Source organism: Elaeis guineensis, chromosome 6 (genome assembly GCF_000442705.2).
Source record: "Elaeis guineensis isolate ETL-2024a chromosome 6, EG11, whole genome shotgun sequence".
NCBI classification, from domain to species: domain Eukaryota; kingdom Viridiplantae; phylum Streptophyta; class Magnoliopsida; order Arecales; family Arecaceae; genus Elaeis; species Elaeis guineensis.
In genome coordinates, this window is record NC_025998.2 from 108,483,722 (window position 1) to 108,496,767 (window position 13,046).

Sequence of the window (13,046 nt, forward strand, 5' to 3'; positions counted from 1 at the left end):
GTGTGCAAGGGGAAATAGAGGGTCCACGGTGATGCTCTCCAGCCACTGAAGCAGGGGCTAGTGCCGGTGCAAGTGATGAAGTTGCAGCAGTAGGTGCAGGTGAAGATGGCTCATCAAAATCTGAAGGAGAGAATGAGGAAGATCTAGAAGCAGGAGCAGGTTCCCCTTCAACCTCCCTAACCCACTCATCACCCATCTTTTGACATTTCATGCAGTGTAGAGTGTGAGTGGTGTAGTAATCAGTGTGGGTGAGGGATTTGAAATCCTCACCATCCAAGTCAATCCCATCATCAACAAATATTAAGGTGAAAATCATATCGTAGGGCAAACAAACTTTGGTCTATAATTTCCCAACAGCACTCTTAATTTGCTCAATCATCATGAATGGCAGGTTCATTAGAGTTCCTTCAACCATATGTACCATAACAGCTAAGTCTCTCTTGGAAACCCAATCAAACCAGCCAGTCCTAAGGAAGAATATCCGATAGATCATACTGTGTAGAAGCTTTAGCTCGGCAGGAAGAAGATTGGCATTATGAAACTCAAAGTTCTCCACATCATTTCTATCAAGAATCCTTCTAAGTCCATCAAAGTCATTCTCCAGCTTAGTAACATAGATTCTAGAGGATGACATTTCCAAAAGATGCCTTAGCTTTCTTTGATCTAGCAAATCTTAACCTCTTTTACCATAGACCAGATGAAGTCTGAATCTATTTTCAAATTTTCAAAAAATTTCCTAACCAAATTGAGATATCTAGGTACCTCAAGAGAGTATATCTTTTTCCATCCTTGCTATCATATCCAAGACCCAATCCAAAAATTTTTTTGATCTAAAAATTGAAAACTGACCTTTCTTTCCATGACAACAACTCGAGAAACCATTGAAACTCGATTCGATGGAGAAATCAAAGCAGGGGGTTTGGGGTGGAGATCCTCGAGCTATCTCTTCCTCTTTGAATAGGCTTCGTGCTATTCCTCAATGCCACATTTCTTCATGACTGCAGTACAGATTTTGGGTGCCATTGCTTAGAATCCCATAGATTGGGAGGGTAGAAGGAGGAGGGATGGGATTTTGGAGGGTTTAAGAATGGAGCCAAGAGAGGGTTGAAGTGGGGTAAGCTCGAAAGTGAGTGAATAGGGTTTTAAGAAAGTCGAGCAGTTTAACTAAAAAACACTGGGCCCCCGACCTTCGAGTTAGCTCAAAACTCTATTTGATTTGGCTCAACAATCCAGTTAGTTCGATGGCATAATTGAGCCAGCTCGAGCCACTGTTCTAAAAATTTAAAGAAAATTTGAAATTAATTCAAAAAAATTCTAAAATACTTGGATCAAGCCAACAAATACATGAGCAAAAAGATATTGAAGTGAATTTTCATTAGAAAGAATCATAAATTCCCAATTCTCCTCTAATTATATTAAATCTATCTTCATTCAAAGGTTTTGTAAAAATATCAGCTAATTGATTTTTAGTTAAAATAAATTTAAGTACAATGTCATAATTTTGAACATGATCTCTAATAAAGTAATGCTTAATTTCAATATATTTTGTTCTTGAGTATTGAATGAAATTTTTTGTTAAATTAATGACACTTATGTTATCATATTTTAAAAAAAATTTATTTTGATCAATGTCATAATCCTTAAGTTGTTGCTTAATCCAAAAAAGTTGAGCATAGCAACTTTTGGTTGCAATATACTCGATCTTGACCATAGACAATGCTATTGAATTTTACTTTTTGCTAAATCAAGAGATTAAGTTCAACTCAAGAAATTGACATGTGCCACTTGTACTTTTTCTATCAATTCTACATCCCTCATAATCAGCTTCAGAATATTCAATTAAATTAATTGAGGTTTGCTTAGAATACTATAATCCTAAGTTTTGTATTTCTATTAAATATCTTAAAATTTTTTTAATAGCAAGCATATGAGATTCTTTAGGATTAGACTGAAATCTAGCATATAAGCAAATACTAAAGAGTATGTTAGATCTACTAGCAGTTAAATATAGTAGTGAGCCGACTATCTCTATAAAGTTTTTGATCTATGCTTTTACCATTATCATCTTTATCCAACCTGTATGATGGGTTCATGGGTGTGTGCTAATTTCCTTTACATTCCCCTTCCCAAACTTTTTTAATATTTCTAGAATGTATTTGGTTTGGGATATGAAAATTTTTTCTTTGTTTGTTTGATTGGAAGTCCAAGAAAGAATGTCAGCTCTCCCATCATGCTTATTTTAAATTCACCCTGCATCAACTTAGCAAATTCTTAGCAAAGATTTTCATTAGTAGAATAAAAAATAATGTCATCCACATATATCTGTACAACTAGCAGATCTGATTTTTTTCTTTTTAAAAATAATGTAGTATCTACATTGCCTTTAAAAAAGTCATTGTTGAGAAGAAATTTACTTAATCTTTCATATCATGCTCTTGGTATTTGCTTTAAACCATATAATGCCTTATTAAGTTTAAAAACATGATTTTGATAAGTATGATTTTCAAAACTTGGTGGTTATTCCACAAAAATTTCTTCAACAATAAAATCATTTAGAAATATACTTTTTATATCCATTTGATATAATTTAAAATCTATATAACAAGCAAAAGCAAGTAGCAATCTAATGGCTTCTAGTCTAGCTATTGGTGCATATGTTTCATCGAAGTCTATTCCTTCTTCCTAATTATATCTCTTGGCAATTAATCTTGCTTTATTTCTTACTACATTACCATTTTCATCTAATTTATTTCTGAAAACCTATTTAGTGCCAATAATTTGATGGTCAATTGGTCTACTAACTAATATCTAAACATTATTTCTTTCAGATTCATTTAATTCTTTTTGCATAGTAATCAACCAATTAGGATCACTTTTAGCTTCTTCAATAGTTTTAGGTTCTATTTGAGAAACAAAGGCTAAATAATCATGATTTTCTCTAAAAGTAGATCTAGTTCTTACATCTTGAGAGGGATCACCAAGGAATATAAGATCTTTAGGGTGATTGTGGGCATACCTCTATTCTTTGGGTAGATGATGCTTTTGGTTCATACCTTCCTTTTGGATTTCTTCATGGTCATCACCATTTGAATCTCTTTCTTCATTAAGATCAGATTTATCCTTTAAGTTGAGCTCCTTTACTCTCTTTTCTAAGCTCCCTGCATTATCATCAAAAGCATCTTTCTTTCTCAAAGATAGATTGTTAGTTTCATCAAAGATAACATGAATAGACTCTTCAATAACTAAAACATATTTGTTGAAGACTCTATATACTTTGCTTCATATGGAGTATCTAAAAAGGATACCCTCACTAGACTTAGTATCAAATTTTTCAAGATTATCTTTTCTATTATTTAAAATAAAATATTTATATCCAAAGATATGAAAATAACTAATAGTAGATTTTCTTCCTTTCCAAAGTTCATAGGAGATTTTCTTGAGAATTGGATGAATTAAAACATGGTTTAAAATGTAGCAAGCTATATTTATAACTCTAGCCCAAAAATATTTTAGAAGTTTTCCTTCACATAACATAGTTTTAGCCATTTCTTCCAAAGTTCTATTCTTCCTCTCAACAACACCATTTTGTTGGGATATTCTTGAAGCTGAAAAATTATGTTCTATACCATTTTCATTACAAAATATTTCAAAATTTTGATTTTTAAATTTTGTACTATGATCACTTTGAATTTTAATAATTGTATAGTTCTTTTCATTTAAAATTTTTTTATAAAATTTAAAAAATATAAAAAATACTTCATCTTTATGTGTTAGAAATAAAGTCTAAGTAAAATGAGAAAAATCATCTATAATCACAAGTCCATACTTCTTTTCTCCTAGGCTTATAATCCTAGTAGGTCCGAATAAGTCCATATGAATCAATTCAAGTGGCCTAATAGTTGAAATTATAATTTTAGATTTAAAACTCTTTCTAGTTTGTTTACCAAATTGACATGCATTACAAATGAGATCATTTTTAAAATTCAATTTAGATAAGCCTTTAACTAGATCTTTTGTAATCAATTTTGATAAAGTATGCATGCTTGCATGACCTAACCTATGATGCTATAGCTAAGTAGTTTTTTTAATCTTTGTATCTTTAGCAATAAGACATTGGCCACTTTTCATAGTTATCTCATTAAGATCAACCATATAGATATTGCCATGCCTATGTCTAATGAAATTGATACTATCATCAAAGAGACTAGTGACTATACATAAAGATGATTCAAATATGACTTTAAAATTTTTATGACACAATTGACTTATACTTAACAAATTATGCTTTAAGCTATCAACAAGTAAAACATTCTCAATAAAAGTAGAAGGAGTGATTTTGATTTTACCAATTTCAATAATTTTTCCTTTGTCGTTATCGTCAAAGGTTACCACTCCTTTATTCTATCTCTCAAGAGTGATGAATTGATCCCTGTCATCCATCATATATCTTGAATAGCCACTATCTAGATACCAAGCTCTTTTATTCTCATTGGCTGGAAGATATTCCTGCAAAACAGTCAAGTGGCTGATTTAGGTATCCATGTCTTCTTGGGTCCTTTACGGTTAGCATTTATGGTTTCTTTTAGAATCTAATTTTTTTTTACAATTTTTTCATCAAATTTTCTTATGTTGCATGCATATGCTTTGTATCCTATTTTACCACAATTAAAGTATGTGATATGGGAAGTGAAATATGATGATAATGATCTAGTGTAAAGATTCTTTAAGAATTTTTGTTTATTAGGATTAACATCAATACTAGCTTTATCATAGATGGCCTTTTGGTTGTTTAGAATCATTTTTAGTTTCCTAAACTACATGTAAATTTTTTCAATCAATGGTTTCAGCTTTTGAACTTTCTTCCGTAATGAATCATTTTTTTCTACCAAGAGCTTGTTTCTTTGTCAGATTTCTTTTTTTTTTTAGATAATATTTCAGTATTTATTTTTAAACTCTTATGCTTAATATTTATTTTTTTGAATTCATTGATTAAATCATGAAAAGCATCTTGTAGTTCTTCAAAAGTAAAATCTGGAATAATTTCAATGGTTATCTCATCAACTTGTGCCATGAGACACAAGTTCACAACATTCTCATTTTTTTCATCAGAGTTGGATCCATCGTTGTCGCTCCTAGTGGCAACCATTACTTTCTTCTTTGTCTTTTTGAAATTTTTTTTTCAGTTGGGGTAGTCGACTTTGAAGTGTCTCGATTTTCTACACTCATAGCACAATGGCTGCTCCCTATCCTTTTCTTTATCTTTGCTTGACTCACCTTTGACTGGTGGCTTCTTCTTGAATCCTTGCCTTCTTCTCCTTATAAATTTCTTAAATTTTCTTATAATCAGGACTATATCCTTGTCCTCATCATCCTCTTCAGTAGACTCCTCTTTTTCTTTATCATATGCAGTATATTTGAGAGTGATTGTCTTTTTCTTTTGGCCTTCATCTTCATTAATCTGCTTCATTGCCAATTCATGTGTCATTAGGGACCCAGTTAGCTCTTCCAATGGTGGCTTGTTCAAATCTTTTGTCTCTTGTATTGCTGTGACCTATGCTTTCCAAGATTTTGGAAAAGATCTAAGAATTTTTGTCACCAAATTATTGTTAGAGTATGCTCTACTAAGACTTTTTAAACCATTAATAATATTTGTGAAGTGTGTAAATATTTCAGTGATTGATTCAGTAGGTTCCATTTTGAAAAGTACATATTGGTACACTAGCATGTTAATTTTTGATTCTTTTACTTAATTAGTGCCTTCATGAGTAACTTCAAGTCTGTCTCAAAATTTTTTTGCTGAGTTGTAAGTAAAAATTTAGTTAAACTTGTTAGCATCCAAGTCACAATATAAAATATTCATAGCCTTGGCATTTAGCTGAATAGATCTTTTATCTTCTTCACTCCAATCCTTTTCAATTTTGAAAATGCTAATACCATTGACTATAATGGTGGGTATGTGCAGCCTATTAATTATAATACTCCACATATCATAATCAAGAGCTTGAATAAAAATTCTCATGCAAGCTTTTCAATATGTGTAATTTGTGCCATTGAAAAATGATGGTCCGTTAGTGGACTGTCTTTCGATAAGTGAACCTTCCAATTGTATTGTCATGATCTTTATCTCTTGATCATTAGATCAATACCTAGCTGAGAGCCAAGCTCTGATATCAGTTATTGCCCAGCTAGACAACCCTAGAGGGGAGGTGAATTGGGTTATTAAAATTATTTTAAATTCAACTAAATATATACAGAATAGAATTAAATATAATGTATAATTATAGTGGATCAATCAATAGAAAATAAATATATATAAAAAAGAAAATCATACACACATAAGTACAGTAAATTTATAATGGTTCGATGCACCTCAAACACCTACATTCACTCTCCAAGTGATCTTTTGAAAATTTTTACTATAATCGATAGGATTACAGCGAGTTTGTTTTCACCAGACTCACAAACTAATCCAATTGATTTTAACATAGCTCAACCAATCAAAAGCTTTACAAGCCTTATCCCAAGGCTCTTTCAAACTAATCCAAGCTTGGTACAAATTAGTCCTTCAAGTTTTAGCACCCGCTGAAACTTTTACAGCAAATATAGAGAGAAAAAATTCAATACAACAATAAAAATCCTATAGTGGTTGATTTATTGTCATGGAAGATCTCTTTTGAGGATGTTTTGAATGTCAGCAATGAATGCTCTTGCTTTTCCTTGAATGCATTTAAAAAAATCAAGAGAAAATTGGTTGAAAGTAGGTGGACTCTCTTGAAAACTATTGAATGCTTAAAGTGCTCTTTTTCTCGTGAACAATGCTATTCTCTTATTTTTGTGCTTTTCTTTTTATCTCTTAATCCTTCCCACCAAGCTCTAATTGATTTGAACTCAATTCTAGCTATTTTGATTGTTGGACATGGAAAATAGCCATTAGAAATTTTTTTTGAACAAAAATAGACTTTTGTAGAACTAGCCGTTGTGCTTGTCAAAAGGTGTTGAGTCAGCTCGAATTGGTATCAAGTCAGCTCAAACTATAGTCCTAAAAAAATTAACATTCCATTCCACTGAGAGAGTCGGCTCAAATCTTGCTTCGAACTGGCTCAAACTGCAAAACTCGAATTTCATCTTTCTATCCACTGAGAGAGCCGGCTCAAATTTATCTTGAGCTGGCTTGAACTGCAAGCTTGAAAATACTTCTTTCTATCGACCTAAAAGTGCTAGCTTAGATCTTAAGAGAATCGGCTTGGCTACATGCCAAGCTCAGGTAGCAGGGGTGTTCTGTGCTAGAGCTGGCTCGATTTTTGGATGGATCGGCTCTAAATCTTTGAGAAGATTTTTCTTGTACCGATAGTCTTTAAAATCCATTTCACTTGACTTAATTAATCTTCAATGACACTTGAAGTCTTTCAACGGTATGTTTTGTCTACAAAAATATTCTTTGACATACTTAAAAAATATTAGTATCATATTATACTCTAATACTTTATAATCATCAAAATCATTCCTAGGGACAACAGGTAGAAGAGAAAAGCATAAGGGATAATATAGAATGGTGTATGGCTTTAGAAGTCTTGCACATATTTATAATTATCTTCACACTTTTTCATCATAATTTTCCATACATGCAAGGCTTCATATCTTTTCATCTTTTTGATAACTACCATTAACCAAAAGTTGCTACTAGTATCCTCTAACTTTTCAAATGTTAGTATCCTTTGGTTATACTCCTTTTCACTTAACAAAATACAACCCACCTTTCATTCATTAATATTAGATCACATACTAACAAAACCTACCCACCCACACTAAACAAATCATTTGTATTCGGCCCCTTCCATGGTCATAAGAAATCATTTCTCTTCTCTACTATCTATTCCTCTATTTGTGCCCCCAACTCTTGAACCCAAACAAGAGGTAAAAAAAAAAAAATCCAAGAGTGCAACTTCAATTTTTCTCTATGGTTGGGGTTATGTGTCAGAGAAGGGAGAGGTTTTAGAGGAAGAACTAAGAAAAATAAAAAATATATAAATTTTTTGAAAAAAAAATGATCAAAGAGATTGTTGACCCAAGAATTGATTTTGATAGATACAAAATATTTGAGTATATATTTTGGTACTAATAAGTTATTGAAGTTCATATTAAGAATATCTTAGGAAGTTAAAGTCACCCTTAGAAAGTCTCTTATGAATGCTAAATTAAGGTGCCAAAGAAAGAAGATTGAAAAAGCTATATCATAAAAAAAATTAAGTGAAGAAATTTAAGAGCTGACTCCAAGCTTCAAAAAGTCAACCCGAGCATGCAAATATCAAGTGGCATAGTTAGCAATTTGACCCCTACTTTCATCGAGTCAACTCTCTCAGACAAGGAGAGAGTTGGAATTTTCAGCTTGGCCTCGAGTCGATCCTTGGTCTAAAATCGACTCCTAAATATCTTTGAGCTGACTCTCGATGGACAAGTCAACTCTCTTAGGAGAGATATATTTCTTAGACCAAACATTGAGTCAATCCCTATTTCTGCCAAGCCGACTCATAGTTATCTTGGGTCAAACTTTACTTGATTCGAATCGACTCGACTGTGGCTGACAGCTTCAACAACTAATTTTACAGAAGCTCTCAAAATATACAAAATGAATCTAATAACTAGTTTTTGGTCTCCAAAAGTCAAAAATGGCGTTTTGGATATTTTAAGAGATTTTAAAGGCTACCAAGCAAATAGAATAGCAAAAAAAAAAAAAGAAAAATAAAAAGAAAACCTAAGAGTATTAAGTAAGCATTCAAAGAAAAGTGACAACCTTCCAACCCCAAATTCTTGAAGCATTCAAATGATTTTTAAAGAAAAAAAGTGCATTGATTGTCGAGCTTCCTCGACACAATCTTCACAAGCTTCATCGACTATGCTCTTTTAGGAGCTTTTTCTTATGTGATTCATTGTATTTAAATTTTTTATTATAAATAAGTTGCCATTGGAATTAAAACTTAGAGATAGACCTATCCAAGTCTTGAATTGGAGTGTGCTTATTGTGTGAGCCTAGGATTGGCTTAAGACTGTGATTTTGGTGGATTTTTGATGGGAAAATCAACTGAATTCTAATATGAGCTTGGAAAAATAATCAAATTATAATCCAAAGAAAGATTATAATGAAATTTTCAAGGATAGCTTAGGGAGTGGATGTAGGTACTAAGTTTGGCACTGAACCACTATAAAACCTTTTATTTGATTGTGGCTTGCCTATTCTTTTCTTTGCCTATTATTTTTGTCTTCATACTTTTATTTATAGCATAGCTTTCACTTATATTGTCCCACTTAGTTTAATTAGCATAACATGTTTTAAATTTTTGAAAATCTAATTCATCCCCCTCTTGGGTTGTCTATCTAGATCATAAGCGGGATCAAAGCTTGGTACTTAGCCCCTTTTGATCTAGTGATCAAAAGTAAAAAATTGGATAAAAGCCTAAATTAGTGTGTCACTTGCCGAAGAGCAATCGATAAATAGACCTCATTTGTTTAATGGCACAAACTATACATATTAGAAAGTATATATGCATATTTTTATGGAAGTACTTGATTATAATCTTGAAGTATCATAATCAATGACCTATACACCCCCACAATCATGATAGATATCATTGTCACTCTTAAATTCAAAGGAATTGGGATGACTGAGATAAAAAAATAGTTCAGCTCAATACAAAAGTCATAAATATTTTTTATTATTCTCTTGCTATAAATAAATTTAATATAACTTTTATTTATATTTCTAGAAAAGAAATATGGGATACATTAGAGGTCACCCATAAAGATACTAATTAAGTTAAAAAATATAAGATAAATATGCTTATTCATAAATATCAATTATTTAAAATAAAATAAAATAAATCTATACTAAAATATTTACTAGATTTACTGATATTATTAATAGTCTTAAAAATATAGAAAAGTCTTATACTAATAGTGCCCTTATTCAAAAAATCCTTAGATCACTTTCTAAAACTTAGGAGGCCAAAGTAATAGTAATTCAAAAGGTTAAGAATCTCAACATTCTATCCTTGAAAGAATTTTTTGGTTCTCTCATGACTCATGACTTAACCATGAAGCAAAATAATGAAGAGGAAGCCAAGAAAAAGAAGACCATTACCCTCAAATTCACAGTAAAATTTGAGGACGATAGTGAGGAGTCAGAAGAAGGAGATGAGGATGAGGATATCACACTCATCATCCAAAAAATTAAAAGGTTCATGAAAAAAAAAAGATAAAACTTTAGAAGAAAACCTTTCTCAAAAGGTGAGCCTAATAAGAAGAAAGAAAAAGAAATGAAGCAATCCATATGCTATGAATGCAAGAAGCCTGACATCAAAATTGATTGTCCTCTTCTCAAAAAATATTCAAAAAAAATCAAGAAAATGCTATGATGGCCACTTGGAACGATAGTGAATACTCAAACTCCAATGAAGAAACATAAAAAGTCACAGACCTATATCTCATGGTACAAGAGGAGGAGGTAACATATGAAATTAAGATTGATTTTATATTTAATGAATTGTAAGATGCATTCTATGACCTTTTAGATGAATTTAAAAATTTGATTTGAAAAATAAAGAACTTGAAAGATCTAATCATGTTTTGATAAAAAAAGAAAGAATATTTGAAAAAAAAGAAATCTTTGCTTAAAATTAAGATTTGAATAAAGAAGTTGAAAAACTTAAACCCATTATTGAAAAGTTTACTTATAACTCTGAAAAACTCTAAATAATTTAAAAAAATCAAAGAGCTATTTTCAACAAAGCTAGACTTTATTTCAACCCCCATAAGAAATAGAAATTTTTGATTTTTTTTTGTTAAATCTTCATCAATTACGTCTTCAAATGTTACTTATTTTTATAGTGGTAAGGTTGGGCATAAAACATCCTCTTGTGATTTCAGAAATTTAAACAACAACAAAGTTAAAAAGGTTTGGGTTCTAAAAGAAACCATTGTAACTAATCCTAAAAGGATCCAAAAAATCTTGGATACCTAAAATTATAATTTAATTTTTTCTTGTAGGTGTGTCTTGTAACTAAAGAAAGAAAAGGAAGATGATACCTTGATGGTAGCTGCTCAAGGCACATGACAGATGATATATCATAATTTATCACCCTTGAAGCTAAGGAAGAAGGGGTGGTAATCTTTGGCGATAATGGCAAATGACATATCATTAGAATTGATAACATTTGTATTACTTCTTCTATCTACATTAAGAATATTTTATTAGTAGATGGTTTAAAATATAACTTAGTATTAGTCAACTTTGTGATAAATATTTTAAAGTTATTTTTTAATCTTTAACATGCATTGTTTCTAGTTCTAATGATAATGGCATTAATGCTTATTAGACATAGATATGGTGATATCTACATGATTGATCTATATGATCTCTCCATGAAGAATGGTTGATATCTAGTTATAATGGAAGTCAAAGTTAATGAGACTAGTTGGTTATGGCATCGTAAATTAGATCATGCTTATATGGATTTGATTTGAAAACTTATAAAAATGGATCTTATAAAATATTTACCAAAAATAAATTTTGAAAAGAATAAAATTTGCATTACATGTCAACTTGAAAAATAAACTAAAGGTACTTTCAAATTGAAAAATCTTATTTTAACTTCTAGACCTTTAGAATTAATTTACATAGACTTATTTGGACCTACTAAGACCACAAGCCTAGAAGAAAAAGAACATAAAATTATGATAGTAGATAATTTTTTTCATTTTACTTGCATTTATTTTAGCTAAAAAAGATGAAATATTTTCAGTATTTTCAAAGTTTTATCAAAAAATTTTCACTGAAAAGAATTCAACTATTATTTATACTATAAGTGATCATAGAACCAAATTTAAAAATCAATAATTTAAAAATTTTTATGATGAAAAAGTAATTGAACATAACTTTTCTACCTAGGACACCTTAATAAAGTGTAGTAGCAATAAATAGGATTTTAGAAGAAATGGCCCATACCATATTGTGTGAAAACATTCTTTTGAGGTACTTTTGGATAGAAACAATTAATATAGTATGTTACATTATAAATCATGCTTTGATTTGATTAATTTTAAAGAAAATCTCTTATGAGTTTTGAAAAGAAAGAAAATCTAATATAAGCTACTTTCATGCTTTTGATTGTTGATGTTTTATTTTAAATAATGGAAAGAATAAATTTGATAAATTTGATGCCAAATCAGATGAAAGTGCCTTCCTAGGATACTCATCATCTAGCAAGGCATGATGGAATCTTTAATAAGAGAATATTAGCTATTGAAAAATCTATTTATGTTGTATTTGATGAAGCTAATAATACAGTTCGAGAAAGAAAGATTATTGGTGATGATGCAAGAACCTTAAAAAAGGAATGAAAAATCTTACACTAAAAGAAACTATGACATAAAATGATAAAGGAGATGATAAGAATGCTGAAGAAGGAGAAAATCGATCATGAGAGCACTTAAGAACAAAATAAAAGTCTATTCAAGGATGGAGGTATGCTTATGGATACCCAAAAGATCTAATCATTGATGATCTATCACAAGGGATAAAAACTCAATATTTTTTGAGAAATATCCATAATAATTTAGCTTTTGCATCTCAAATACAATATAAATTAGTTGAAGAAGCTAAAAATGATCCTAATTAGATCAATACAATGCAAGAGGAACTTAATCAATTTGAAAAAAATAAGGTTTGGATATTAGTAAGTAGACCTATAGATCACCCCACAATCGAAACTAAAGGGGTATATAAAAATAAATTAGATGAAATTAGAATAGTTGTTAGAAATAAAAATAGATTAATTGCTAAAGCTTATAATTAAGAAGAAGAAATTGAAAATCTTTGCTCCTATTGTTAGATTAGAAGTCATTAAATTATTGCTTGCATCTGCATATTTCATATTTTAAACTTTATTAAATGGATGTTAAATGTGCATATTTGATTGGATATATTACTGAAGAGGTATATATTGAATAACTTTCTAATTTTAAAAATCATATATTCTCAAATCATATTTTCA